Genomic DNA, 3,143 nt, shown 5'->3' on the forward strand with positions numbered 1-3,143 from the left:
TCACTAACTATAAATGAATAAACGATTTAATTAACTTTAATTTTTACTCATTTAATTAATAACACTATTATTATAAATATATAAATTAAACAATTTACAATGACAACAAAGTGACATACACCCACAAAGTGACAGCGCCGAAATTATTTAGGTCGTATTGTACAATTCTAGCAGCAGTAGTCACAGAACGTCAATAGTGTTACCAGAGCATGATTTTACTTTTCTAGTCCAATTAGATCTAATTTTGTCTAATGCTCAAAAAGTTGATAATAACATTTTAATAAAATCAAATTATTAATAAATTGTCAATTAATTTACAAAATAATACATAAATTATATATAAATATGTTACAATAACAGTATTTTACTGTTGATATAAACTCCAGTCCAATTAGACCTAATTTTGTCAGATGCTTAAGAAGCTCATAATAACATTACAATAAGATTAAATTATTTAAAAATTGTAAATTAAACTGCAAAATAATACATAATTGTTATATAAATGTTACAAGAACAGTATCTTGTTGTTGATAAACGCCAGTCCAATTAGATCCAATTTTGTCTTAAGAAGCAGATAATAACATTTTAATAATATTAAATTATTAATAAATTGACAATTAATTTGCAAAATAATACATAAATGATATATAAATATGTTACAAAAACCGCTTTTTACTGTTAATATAAACTATCCTAATTAACTTCCCGTAGGGTAGTTATAGTAATGGGCCGAAAATCGAAAATGAAAATTTTTGCATTTCTCGACGTTCTGAAGGTTTTTGAATTGTTTGGTATACCTCGGAAAAAATGAATGTGTGTGTGTGTGTTTTGTATGTCCGCATTTTTTCGTACACGTTTTTGGGCGCACGGATCAACCGCTTTGAATGGTTTAAAAAACATTCTATTCCTATTGATAGGAAGAAGTGCTGATTTGTTGTTGGCAAAGGCAGGTCCAGCCGTTACGGAGATATAAAGCAAAGAGTGCAGAAAATAGAAATCGAGTTTTTGAGAGAACGGATCATCCAATTTGAACGTTCAGTTCGTAATGACGGGGAAAAGAGGTTATTAGTTTTTGGCGAAGGTAGGCCCAGCGGTTTCGGATATACAGAGCTAAATGTTAAAAAATTGCAGTTTTTGAGAGAAATAAGCGTCCGATTTAAATAATTCAAAAAACTTTCTGTTTGTTTCAACAAAATAATTGCTTTTGGAAAAAATTGTTTCTAATTTTTTTTTCAAAAAATATTTTTGTAATTTTGGATTAAAAATTCAAAAAAATTACCCAGCCTAAGCACTGTCTAAGCGCCACTCTGGCGCAAATATTTACCCAAGCGCGTTTAGACTGTTTATGTACTGGAGCACTTTTTCAATTTTGTGCAAATTAGGCAACTAAACTATTTTTTTGAAATTGAATTTGAAATGAAATGACGATTGTTAATGTTCTGGAGATAAATTGATTTATTTATAATTTAATTTGATTTGCTCAGATATAACAAGATAGCAAAAATAATAAAAGTTACAATATTTAAATTACAATTGTAATAATATATTTGAAACGTTTAAAATTTCTCGAATATTTCATTACAGTACGGGAAGTACCAGCAATTTGCTTTAAGGCACGATGCCATACATCACTAGTTTTGACTTAATTTTGTCCTATGCTTAAGAAAATGATAATAATATTTTAATGAGATTAAATTATTAATAAATTGTCAATTAGTCTGCAAAATAATACATAAATGATATATAAATATGTTACAAAAACAGTATTTGACTTTTAATATGTATATATATGCTTATGTGTATTTATAATAAAAACGTATATTTAAGGGTAGTTTTAAGAATGGATATGGTAATTATTTTCGAAAAATTGAAATGCCATTCATATCATTTTGCATTTCTTAATATTCTTTCAATTTTAAAATATTTTTTTCGAATAATTTTTCATCAAGGGGTTGTTGTTTTCAAGGGTCTAAAAAGAGTTAAAAATTTGATAATCAAGATGAAAAATATAAAATATTATTTACTTTATATGTAATTCTTATTATATCATACCAAAATTTATTTTTTTGTAAGTGTTTTTTTTTCAATTTAGAGGTTGTTTGAGGGGGTTTAGGGTTTTCACGGGGTTGAAAATAATTTTATTTCAAGGCAAATGTATTAAAAAATATTTTTTAATTATATCCTATAATATTAAAAACGTTTTCTAGATATAAAACGGCTCAATGTCCACTTATTTATTAAGGGGTTGCAAAGGGATGGTGGCGGAACCCGAATTGTTTTCACTTTTGAACTGGAGGTTAAGATGAACCTAATTCCAAAATTTCATGCAATTCGAAGCACAGTAAAATATTTAGAGAAGTGACACTCTTTTTTCCTATCCGTTAACTGCACTAATAGTTTCTATTCTTCTTATACTATACACTTCACATAAATCTTATTCTTTAACTTTTCTTCATTCTTCCCTTTTCATCTTACTACTTCTTTCTACTATTTCATTTTTATTTTCAATTCTAATTGAAATTGAAATTTTTACCTAATAATTACAATTCAAATTTTTAAACATTCTGATATTTGTACATTCGGAAGCGCCGGGGATTGAACCAACGATCTCCGCCGTGTGAGTCGAACATGCTACCTCTAAGCTATGGCCACCACCACATAATTCTTCAAACCCAAATATTATCTGTTTTGAGAAAGCAGAAATAGAGTTTTGCAGGGCTTGAATAGAAATAGAAAAATTTGTTAATTTTTTTTTAATAAAAATTTAGGAACTTGAAACCATTTAAAGTTATATTGATATCATAAATAATCTGAAGCTAAATATGAAGTGTTACTGTCACAGTATAGTATATTAGAAATTGTGAAAGACACATTAGGAAGCAAAAAATGCTGTTAAAAATTTTAAAGCTAAGATTTTTTGCTTTAATGAAAATAATTGTTAAATATAACAGTAGACAATTATTCTACAACAATTATTATGTTATACTAAATATAACAATAAAGGGTGTACTGCCCTAGGCCGGTCCGTGAGCTGAGTTAAAACTCCAACTCGATTCAGAGAAGAATAGTGTGAGAGATTTCCCATTGCCATTTCACACCGCAGTGCCCGAGATAGGCTTATTTTCAATTGGAAACATATTTTG

The sequence above is a fragment of the Ctenocephalides felis genome, unplaced genomic scaffold (genome assembly GCF_003426905.1).
Source record: "Ctenocephalides felis isolate EL2017-DRISC unplaced genomic scaffold, ASM342690v1 CF-g0.4_SCAFFOLD_01886, whole genome shotgun sequence".
Classification (NCBI taxonomy): domain Eukaryota; kingdom Metazoa; phylum Arthropoda; class Insecta; order Siphonaptera; family Pulicidae; genus Ctenocephalides; species Ctenocephalides felis.